Raw genomic sequence first — 11,544 nt, forward strand, 5'->3', positions numbered from 1 at the left:
TCCCGTCACTCTCTGTGCCATCAACACCTTACCCTCCTCCCGTCACTCTCTGTGCCATCAACACCTTACCCTCCTCCCGTCACTCTCTGTGCCATCAACACCTTACCCTCCTCCCGTCACTCTCTGTGCCATCAACACCTTACTCTCCTCCCGTCACTCTCTGTGCCATCAACACCTTACCCTCCTCCCGTCACTCTCTGTGCCATCAACCCCTTACTCTCCTCCCGTCACTCTCTGTGCCATCAACACCTTACCCTCCTCCCGTCACTCTCTGTGCCATCAACACCTTACCCTCCTCCCGTCACTCTCTGTGCCATCAACACCTTACTCTCCTCCCGTCACTCTCTGTGCCATCAACACCTTACTCTCCTCCCGTCACTCTCTGTGCCATCAACCCCTTACTCTCCTCCCGTCACTCTCTGTGCCATCAACACCTTACCCTCCTCCCGTCACTCTCTGTGCCATCAACACCTTACCCTCCACCCGTCACTCTCTGTGCCATCAACACCTTACTCTCCTCCCGTCACTCTCTGTGCCATCAAAAGGAACGCAATAAATTACCTAACCGACCACCGGGGCAATCACCAGCACAAGATTTGGACAAGAGGAGGAGGAGGAGGAGAAGTCCTTTAGTATCCATTATAACCAATTCACCTGCTCCATCCTACACTTATGGCCTCACCTGCCTGGTTATACATCATGTCGAAAGTTCAAGTCACTCAAAAAAAAGAATAACGCAATACAGAACCCTCAATACAGCCTCAACCTCAATATGCTCAGTCTTCAATTCTTTGCATGAGCACTAGACCATGCCTATCTAAACCGCTTTGCATCTCGTCACCAAAACCTCCTCCAGATGTAGCATCTCGTCACCAAAACCTCCTCCAGATGTAGCATCTCGTCACCAAAACCTCCTCCAGATGTAGCATCTCGTCACCAAAACCTCCAGATGTAGCATGTCGTCACCAAAACCTCCAGATGTAGCATCTCGTCACCAAAACCTCCAGATGTAGCATCTCGTCACCAAAACCTCCTCCAGATGTAGCATCTCGTCACCAAAACCTCCAGATGTAGCATCTCGTCACCAAAACCTCCTCCAGATGTAGCATCTCGTCACCAAAACCTCCAGATGTAGCATCTCGTTACCAAAACCTCCTCCAGATGTAGCATCTAGTCACCAAAACCTCCAGATGTAGCATCTCGTCACCAAAACCTCCAGATGTAGCATCTCGTCACCAAAACCTCCTCCAGATGTAGCATCTAGTCACCAAAACCTCCAGATGTAGCATCTCGTCACCAAAACCTCCAGATGTAGCATGTCGTCACCAAAACCTCCTCCAGATGTAGCATCTCGTCACCAAAACCTCCTCCAGATGTAGCATCTCGTCACCAAAACCTCCAGATGTAGCATCTCGTCACCAAAACCTCCTCCAGATGTAGCATCTAGTCACCAAAACCTCCAGATGTAGCATCTCGTCACCAAAACAACCTCCAGATGTAGCATCTCGTCACCAAAACAACCTCCAGATGTAGCATCTCGTCACCAAAACAACCTCCAGATGTAGCATCTCCGTCACCAAAACAACCTCCAGATGTAGCATCTCGTCACCAAAACAACCTCCAGATGTAGCATCTCGTCACCAAAACAACCTCCAGATGTAGCATCTCGTCACCAAAACATCCAGATGTAGCATCTCGTCACCAAAAGAACCTCCAGATGTAGCATCTCCGTCACCAAAACCTCCTCCAGATGTAGCATCTCGTCACCAAAACAACCTCCAGATGTAGCATCTCGTCACCAAAACAACCTCCAGATGTAGCATCTCGTCACCAAAACAACCTCCAGATGTAGCATCTCGTCACCAAAACAACCTCCAGATGTAGCATCTCGTCACCAAAACAACCTCCAGATGTAGCATCTCGTCACCAAAACAACCTCCAGATGTAGCATCTCGTCACCAAAACAACCTCCAGATGTAGCATCTCGTCACCAAAAACCTCCAGATGTAGCATCTCGTCACCAAAACACCTCCAGATGTAGCATCTCGTCACCAAAACAACCTCCAGATGTAGCATCTCGTCACCAAAACAACCTCCAGATGTAGCATCTCGTCACCAAAACAACCTCCAGATGTAGCATCTCGTCACCAAAACAACCTCCAGATGTAGCATCTCGTCACCAAAACAACCTCCAGATGTAGCATCTCGTCACCAAAACAACCTCCAGATGTAGCATCTCGTCACCAAAACAACCTCCAGATGTAGCATCTAGTCACCAAAACCTCCAGATGTAGCATCTCGTCACCAAAACCTCCAGATGTAGCATCTCGTCACCAAAAGAACCTCCAGATGTAGCATCTCCGTCACCAAAACCTCCTCCAGATGTAGCATCTCGTCACCAAAAGAACCTCCAGATGTAGCATCTCGTCACCAAAACCTCCAGATGTAGCATCTCGTCACCAAAAGAACCTCCAGATGTAGCATCTCGTCACCAAAACAACCTCCAGATGTAGCATCTCGTCACCAAAACCTCCAGATGTAGCATCTCGTCACCAAAACAACCTCCAGATGTAGCATCTAGTCACCAAAACCTCCTCCAGATGTAGCATCTCGTCACCAAAACCTCCTCCAGATGTAGCATCTCGTCACCAAAACCTCTACCAGATGTAGATAAAAAAAAAAGAAAAGCTTCCCATTCCTTTACACTTTTGAAACTTTTACGTAGAAGTTCCTCTTTACCCACAGCAAACACGGTATTACCAGTTCCACCCATTTGGAAAATCACATTCTCCAGACAAGTAAGAGTTACTCTTTTCTCATCAGCGCCCTGGACGCCATCCAACTCTCCAACATTACAGAGACCAAATTTGCGCATGATAGAGCGTCCATACTGTACGTTGAAATGAGGACAATAGTCAGTTGTCCTGTAATCAGTCCTGAACGCTGTGGGAACCCCCACAGAAATGGATTGTGTGTGGGGGGGTAAATCCTGTGTGGTGGTGTGTGAGTGCGATATGGCTTCGAACGAAAGCCTTTTGTTTTTAGTAACCTTGACGGGTTTGACGGCGGTAGAGTGATCATTGTATTTGATAGATGAATTTATGATTCCTCATTTGTATGCCATATATCATATTGAGGGGGACGGGGTGTTGGGGTCCCACTTTTATTGTTTTCCTGATGGCCTCTTGTGTGTGGGTGGTGGGGAGAGAGAGAGAGAGAGAGAGGGAGAGAGGGAGCTTTTCGTTCTGAGGGAGAGTGGGTCGCTTATCACTGGGAGAGAGCCGGGGCGAGAGTGAATCTGGTTGGTAATTATTTTATTTTCTTCTTACGTAAACACAGATGGTGTTATGGTGGTCATGGTTGGATGTGAACCATTTGTGTACGGCGGTACGACCTCTTGAGCACATCCCGGCTCTACGACCCCATTGAGATTACCGGTACGACCCCCGTTGAGTACGACTGTACGACTTCTTGATCACGATGGTGCGGACCCTTTGAACACAGCGGTACGACCCATGAGCACGACAGTACGACACTTGGGTGTGATGGCTGGGCCTATGACCCACAGTGGGTTAGGGTGGCAGGGCATCACACCCCAGTGGTCGTACTATAGTGGTTCAAAGTGTCGGACCGGCGTGCTCAAAAGGTTCGAACCGTCGCGTATGTTCAAAGATTCGAACCATCGTTTTCAAAGGATCGAACCATCGTGTTCAAAGATTCGAATCATCGTGTTCAAAGATTCGAACCATCGTGTTCAGATTGTCGTATCATATTGTTGTTATCTATAAATTCAGCACCGCATAGACCCATGAGCCAGACTGTCTATAGCTGTCCACATAACTGACAGGTATTTCCATCCACCTGTTCCTCTCCCGTCGCCCCCTGTCTACCACTTCTGTCGATCTTGTTTTGGACAATTTTATTTACTCTCCCCACCACCCCAGACTGCCCCATGCCTATACCCAGCCCCTGTGGGTAACATATAGACAAAATCTCCCCATTCAAAAGATAACGTGATCAACAGACATATCCTAATATAGGTCACACTCAGTAAGAGATGTAATCATAGCCACATGATTAAGATAGTACAGGGATAGATTATATAGCTGGAGGTATTCGTAAAGTACAATTATGATAGGTTAAGGAGGCCTGGGAGGCTGGTGAGAGTGGGTGATGTCAGACCCAAGTCGTATATAAGGAGGGAGGGAGGAGGTTGGTATGGCCACAGGAGCTGAGGGATAAATTGTGCGCGTCTGGTGTTGACTCAGCCAGATAGTGTGGGGTGTAGTGTGTAGTGAGGGGAGATGCGGTGTAGGGAGGTGTTGGGGGTGGGGTGTGTGGTGTTGGGAGGTGTGGTGTAGGGAAGGTTGACGTGTTAGGGTGTGGTGTGTAGTGTAGGGAGGTATAGGGTGTGTGGTGTAAGAGGATGTGGGGTGTAGTGTGTGATGTAGGGAGGTGTGGGGTGTAGTATGTGGTGCAGGGAGGTGTGGGATGCAGTCTGTGGTCAGGGGAGGTGTGGGATGTAAGGAGGTGTGGTGTAGGGAAGGGTGAGTTGTAGTATGTTGTGAGGGGAGGTGTGATGTGTAGTGTGTGGTGTAGGAAAGGGTATAAGGGAAGGGGTTGCAAGCAGGTGAAGCTGTGGAGGGAGAAAAAGAAAACCCTCCATCACCTCCCTCCCGTCTACACCTCTCCCTCGTATCACATCCACCCTTTATAACGCAGCCACCCCCACATCCACCCACTCCACTCAATAACACCCCCCCCCCATCTACCCCACCCCTCCACCACAGATAGACAGACAGACAGACACACAACCACAGGAACCAGTCTGATTTAATTGGCTTTGTTTTGGGAGATGGTGGCGCGAGTGTGTGTGTGTGTGTGTGTGTGAGACGCGTCACCATGACAACGAGACCCAGCCTCCCCCCCTTCCCACCTTCAGGGCCGACAGCGTAGGAAATATTTGGGGTCATCTCCCATTATCTCTTTTATTTCCCTGACGGCTGTCTGGTGACAGAAATGGGACGGTGTTATATGTTCTGGGTAGAGGATTGGGTCATAAAAAAAGAAGGGAGGGGGATGGATGGGGAGTAAAGGGAGAAATAACATCCCCCCTACCTTGTATCTCTCCCCAGGGTCTCGTAGGGGTGACTTAAGAGGGGCGGGTAGTAGGGAGGCTGGAAATCCTTCCCTCTTGTATCATCACATTTTTCCTAGCAACCCAAAAGCCTCGTTTCTAATGATACTTCACTGAGGGTAGAAAGATGAGTGTATATATATATATATATCTTTCTTTCATACTATTCGCCACTTCCCACGTTAGCGAGGTAGCGCTAAGAACAGAGGACTGGGCCTTTGAGGGAATATCCTCACCTGGCCCCCTTCTCTGTTCCTTCTTTTGGAGAAATAAAAAAAAACGAGAGGGGAGGATTTCCAGACCCCCACTCCCTTCCCTTTTAGTTGCCTTCTACGACGCGCAGGGAATACGTGGGAAGTATTCTTTCTCCCCTATCCCAAGGGATATATATATATATATATATATATATATATATATATATATATATAAATTTTTTTTTTTTTTTTACTTTGTCGCTGTCTCCTGCGTTTGCGAGGTAGCGCAAGGAAACAGACGAAAGAAATGGCCCAACCCCCCCCATACACATGTATATACATACGTCCACACACGCAAATATACATACCTACACAGCTTTCCATGGTTTACCCCAGACGCTTCACATGCCTTGATTCAATCCACTGACAGCACGTCAACCCCGGTATACCACATCGCTCCAATTCACTCTATTCCTTGCCCTCCTTTCACCCTCCTGCATGTTCAGGCCCCGATCACACAAAATCTTTTTCACTCCATCTTTCCACCTCCAATTTGGTCTCTCTCTTCTCCTTGCTCCCTCCACCTCCGACACATATATCCTCTTGGTCAATCTTTCCTCACTCATCCTCTCCATGTGCCCAAACCACTTCAAAACACCCTCTTCTGCTCTCTCAACCACGCTCTTTTTATTTCCACACATCTCTCTTACCCTTACGTTACTCACTCGATCAAACCACCTCACACCACACATTGTCCTCAAACATCTCATTTCCAGCACATCCATCCTCCTGTGCACAACTCTATCCATAGCCCACGCCTCGCAACCATACAACATTGTTGGAACCACTATTCCTTCAAACATACCCATTTTTGCTTTCTGAGATAATGTTCTCGACTTCCACACATTCTTCAAGGCCCCCAGAATTTTCGCCCCCTCCCCCACCCTATGATCCACTTCCGCTTCCATGGTTCCATCCGCTGCCAGATCCACTCCCAGATATCTAAAACACTTCACTTCCTCCAGTTTTTCTCCATTCAAACTCACCTCCCAATTGACTTGACCCTCAACCCTACTGTACCTCATAACCTTGCTCTTATTCACATTTACTCTTAACTTTCTTCTTCCACACACTTTACCAAACTCAGTCACCAGCTTCTGCAGTTTCTCACATGAATCAGCCACCAGCGCTGTATCATCAGCGAACAACAACTGACTCACTTCCCAAGCTCTCTCATCCACAACAGACTTCATACTTGCCCCTCTTTCCAAAACTCTTGCATTTACCTCCCTAACAACCCCATCCATAAACAAATTAAACAACCATGGAGACATCACACACCCCTGCCGCAAACCTACATTCACTGAGAACCAATCACTTTCCTCTCTTCCTACACGTACACATGCCTTACATCCTCGATAAAAACTTTTCACTGCTTCTAACAACTTTCCTCCCACACCATATATTCTTAATACCTTCCACAGAGCATCTCTATCAACTCTATCATATGCCTTCTCCAGATCCGTAAATGCTACATACAAATCCATTTGCTTTTCTAAGTATTTCTCACTTACATTCTTCAAAGCAAACACCTGATCCACACATCCTCTACCACTTCTGAAACCACACTGCTCTTCCCCAATCTGATGCTCTGTACATGCCTTCACTCTCTCAATCAATACCCTCCCATATAATTTACCAGGAATACTCAACAAACTTATACCTCTGTAATTTGAGCACTCACTCTTATCCCCTTTGCCTTTGTACAATGGCACTATGCACGCATTCCGCCAATCCTCAGGCACCTCACCATGAGTCATACATACATTAAATAACCTTACCAACCAGTCAACAATACAGTCACCCCCTTTTTTTATAAATTCCACTGCAATACCATCCAAACCTGTTGCCTTGCCGGCTTTCATCTTCCGCAAAGCTTTCACTACCTCTTCTCTTTTTACCAAATCATTTTCCCTAACCCTCGCACTTTGCACACCACCTCGACCAAAACACCCTATATCTGCCACTCTATCATCAAACACATTCAACAAACCTTCAAAATACTCACTCCATCTCCTTCTCACATCACCACTACTTGTTTTCACCTCCCCATTTGCGCCCTTCACTGAAGTTCCCATTTGCTCCCTTGTCTTACGCACTTTATTTACCTCCTTCCAGAACATCTTTTTATTCTCCCTAAAATTTAATGATACTCTCTCACCCCAACTCTCATTTGCCCTTTTTTTCACCTCTTGCACCTTTATCTTGACCTGTCTCTTTCTTTTATACATCTCCCACTCAATTGCATTTTTTCCCTGCAAAAATCGTCCAAATGCCTCTCTCTTTAGGGAATCAGTGATGGATTGCGCAAAAGATGCTTGTGGCATGAGAAGAGTGGGAGGTGGGTTGATTAGAAAGGGTAGTGAGTGGTGGGATGAAGAAGATATATATATATATATATATATATATATATATATATATATATATATATATTGTTTATGGATGGGGTTGTTAGGGAGGTAAATGCAAGAGTCCTGGAAAGAGGGGCAAGTATGAAGTCTGTTGGGGATGAGAGAGCTTGGGAAGTGAGTCAGTTGTTGTTCGCTGATGATACAGCGCTGGTGGCTGATTCATGTGAGAAACTGCAGAAGCTGGTGACTGAGTTTGGTAAAGTGTGTGGAAGAAGAAAGTTAAGAGTAAATGTGAATAAGAGCAAGGTTATTAGGTACAGTAGGGTTGAGGGTCAAGTCAATTGGGAGGTGAGTTTGAATGGAGAAAAACTGGAGGAAGTGAAGTGTTTTAGATATCTGGGAGTGGATCTGTCAGCGGATGGAACCATGGAAGCGGAAGTGGATCATAGGGTGGGGGAGGGGGCGAAAATTTTGGGAGCCTTGAAAAATGTGTGGAAGTCGAGAACATTATCTCGGAAAGCAAAAATGGGTATGTTTGAAGGAATAGTGGTTCCAACAATGTTGTATGGTTGCGAGGCGTGGGCTATGGATAGAGTTGTGCGCAGGAGGATGGATGTGCTGGAAATGAGATGTTTGAGGACAATGTGTGGTGTGAGGTGGTTTGATCGAGTAAGTAACGTAAGGGTAAGAGAGATGTGTGGAAATAAAAAGAGCGTGGTTGAGAGAGCAGAAGAGGGTGTTTTGAAATGGTTTGGGCACATGGAGAGAATGAGTGAGGAAAGATTGACCAAGAGGATATATGTGTCGGAGGTGGAGGGAACGAGGAGAAGAGGGAGACCAAATTGGAGGTGGAAAGATGGAGTGAAAAAGATTTTGTGTGATCGGGGCCTGAACATGCAGGAGGGTGAAAGGAGGGCAAGGAATAGAGTGAATTGGAGCGATGTGGTATACAGGGTTTGACGTGCTGTCAGTGGATTGAATCAAGGCATGTGAAGCGTCTGGGGTAAACCATGGAAAGCTGTGTAGGTATGTATATTTGCGTGTGTGGACGTGTGTATGTACATGTGTATGGGGGGGGGGGTTGGGCCATTTCTTTCGTCTGTTTCCTTGCGCTACCTCGCAAACGCGGGAGACAGCGACAAAGTATAAAAAAAAAAAAAAAAAATATATATATATATATATATATTTTTGGGAGCCTTGAAAAATGTGTGGAAGTCGAGAACATTATCTCGGAAAGCAAAAATGGGTATGTTTGAAGGAATAGTGGTTCCAACAATGTTGTATGGTTGCGAGGCGTGGGCTATGGATAGAGTTGTGCGCAGGAGGATGGATGTGCTGGAAATGAGATGTTTGAGGACAATGTGTGGTGTGAGGTGGTTTGATCGAGTAAGTAACGTAAGGGTAAGAGAGATGTGTGGAAATAAAAAGAGCGTGGTTGAGAGAGCAGAAGAGGGTGTTTTGAAATGGTTTGGGCACATGGAGAGAATGAGTGAGGAAAGATTGACCAAGAGGATATATGTGTCGGAGGTGGAGGGAACGAGGAGAAGAGGGAGACCAAATTGGAGGTGGAAAGATGGAGTGAAAAAGATTTTGTGTGATCAGGGCCTGAACATGCAGGAGGGTGAAAGGAGGGCAAGGAATAGAGTGAATTGGAGCGATGTGGTATACAGGGTTTGACGTGCTGTCAGTGGATTGAATCAAGGCATGTGAAGCGTCTGGGGTAAACCATGGAAAGCTGTGTAGGTATGTATATTTGCGTGTGTGGACGTGTGTATGTACATGTGTATGGGGGGGGGTTGGGCCATTTCTTTCGTCTGTTTCCTTGCGCTACCTCGCAAACGCGGGAGACAGCGACAAAGTATAAAAAGAAAAAAAAAAAAAAAAAATATATATATATTTTATCCCTGGGGATAGGGGAGAAAAAATACTTCCCACGTATTCCCTGCGTGTCGTAGAAGGCGACTAAAAGGGGAGGGAGCGGGGGCTGGAAATCCTCCCCTCTCGCTTTTTTTTTAAATTTTCCAAAAGAGGGAACAGAGAAGGGGGCCAGGTGAGGATATATATATATATATATATATATATATATATATATATATATATATATATATATATATATATGTAGGTTTGCGGCAGGGGTGTTTGATGTCTCCATGGTTGTTTAATTTGTTTATGGATGGGGTTGTTAGGGAGGTAAATGCAAGAGTTTTGGAAAGAGGGGCAAGTATGAAGTCTGTTGGGGATGAGAGAGCTTGGGAAGTGAGTCAGTTGTTGTTCGCTGATGATACAGCGCTGGTGGCTGATTCATGTGAGAAACTGCAGAAGCTGGTGACTGAGTTTGGAAAAGTGTGTGGAAGAAGAAAGTTAAGAGTAAATGTGAATAAGAGCAAGGTTATTAGGTACAGTAGGGTTGAGGGTCAAGTCAATTGGGAGGTGAGTTTGAATGGAGAAAAACTGGAGGAAGTGAAGTGTTTTAGATATCTGGGAGTGGATCTGGCAGCGGATGGAACCATGGAAGCGGAAGTGGATCATAGGGTGGGGGAGGGGGCGAAAATCCTGGGGGCCTTGAAGAATGTGTGGAAGTCGAAAACATTATCTCGGAAAGCAAAAATGGGTATGTTTGAAGGAATAGTGGTTCCAACAATGTTGTATGGTTGCGAGGCATGGGCTATGGATAGAGTTGTGCGCAGGAGGATGGATGTGCTGGAAATGAGATGTTTGAGGACAATGTGTGGTGTGAGGTGGTTTGATCGAGTGAGTAACGTAAGGGTAAGAGAGATGTGTGGAAATAAAAAGAGCGTGGTTGAGAGAGCAGAAGAGGGTGTTTTGAAGTGGTTTGGGCACATGGAGAGGATGAGTGAGGAAAGATTGACCAAGAGGATATATGTGTCGGAGGTGGAGGGAACAAGGAGAAGAGGGAGACCAAATTGGAGGTGGAAAGATGGAGTGAAAAAGATTTTGTGTGATCGGGGCCTGAACATGCAGGAGGGTGAAAGGAGGGCAAGGAATAGAGTGAATTGGAGCGATGTGGTATACCGGGGTTGACGTGCTGTCAGTGGATTGAAGCAGGGCATGTGAAGCGTCTGGGGTAAACCATGGAAAGCTGTGTAGGTATGTATATTTGCGTGTGTGGACGTATGTATATACATGTGTATGGGGGGGGTTGGGCCATTTCTTTCGTCTGTTTCCTTGCACTACCTCGCAAACGCGGGAGACAGCGACAAAGTATAATAAGAAATAAAAATAAATATATATATATATATATATATAAGTAGGTAATGTAATGTAAGGGTAAGAGAGATGTGTGGAAATAAAAAGAGCATGGTTGAGAGAGCAGAAGAGGGTGTTTTGAAATGGTTTGGGCACATGGAGAGAATGAGTGAGGAAAGATTGACCAAAAGGATATATGTGTCAGAGGTGGAGGGAATGAGGTGAAGTGGGAGACCAAATTGGAGGTGGAAAGATGGAGTGAAAAAGATTTTGAGTGATCGGGGCCTGAACATGCAGGAGGGTGAAAGGCGTGCAAGGAATAGAGTGAATTGGAACAATGTGGTGTACCGGTGTCGACATGCTGTCAGTTGATTGAACCAGGGTGTGAGAAGTGTCTGGGGTAAACCATGGAAAGTAGCATTAGAAATAGACGACAAGGCCACATTTGTTCACACTCAGTCTCTAGCTGTGTGTGTGTGTTGTACGCTACATATACACACATACACACGCACTTAGTATATCCTGAGGACTTCACATACTGTTACGTACTGCCTCCACCCCTTACATTAAAGGGTGTATAATCAGCTCATAGGCC

General features: G+C 46.2%; 1 protein-coding gene across 1 annotated transcript in view; it reads left to right on the top strand.

Moving 5' to 3' along the window:
• The window catches only part of Pgant5 (polypeptide N-acetylgalactosaminyltransferase 5), an 863,494-nt gene that overhangs the window by 642,318 nt on the left and 209,632 nt on the right, over positions 1–11,544 (top strand). The gene's annotated exons all lie outside the window — the stretch shown is intronic.

Source organism: Panulirus ornatus, chromosome 36 (assembly GCF_036320965.1).
Source record: "Panulirus ornatus isolate Po-2019 chromosome 36, ASM3632096v1, whole genome shotgun sequence".
Classification (NCBI taxonomy): domain Eukaryota; kingdom Metazoa; phylum Arthropoda; class Malacostraca; order Decapoda; family Palinuridae; genus Panulirus; species Panulirus ornatus.